The sequence below is a fragment of the Apaloderma vittatum genome, unplaced genomic scaffold (genome assembly GCF_000703405.1).
Source record: "Apaloderma vittatum isolate BGI_N311 unplaced genomic scaffold, ASM70340v1 scaffold23697, whole genome shotgun sequence".
Taxonomy (NCBI): Eukaryota; Metazoa; Chordata; class Aves; order Trogoniformes; family Trogonidae; genus Apaloderma; species Apaloderma vittatum.
Genome location: NW_009724906.1, coordinates 36,688 through 37,027, shown reverse-complemented (window position 1 = coordinate 37,027; position 340 = coordinate 36,688). Strand labels below are relative to the sequence as shown.

The following is a 340-nucleotide window of genomic DNA, read 5'->3' as shown; positions in this document are numbered from 1 at the left end:
CCTGGCGAAGCCAGCCGCAGGGCTCCACGGGCTTCTCGCCTGGCACAGGCAGAACCACACAGAGAACCACACGGCTGCATCCTTCCTCTTACTCAGGTGCTGCGATGGCTTCGGGGTCTAGGCGAGCACACGGGAGCCCCTGTTCAGCGATGAGGAGAGTGAAAGGAGATGGCTCCTAGCCCAGTGCCTGAACTGCTGCTTGAAGAAAAGCCTGCCTCGCTGCTAGGAAGAGGCCGTGGCTTGCACGCCACGCAGCTGCTTGAACCAGAGTAGTTCTCCCGTTGAGTCAGGAGTGCCCTGTCACCTCGGCTGTGGCACCTACACCCATGTACCAAAGCAT

At 60.6% G+C, this 340-nt stretch overlaps 1 protein-coding gene across 1 annotated transcript in view; it reads right to left on the bottom strand.

Annotated features, from left to right (window-relative positions):
* LOC104276416 (zinc finger MIZ domain-containing protein 1-like) overlaps positions 1 to 340 on the bottom strand; it is a gene marked incomplete at its 5' end in the record, with an annotated part of 32,227 nt that overhangs the window by 3,572 nt on the left and 28,315 nt on the right.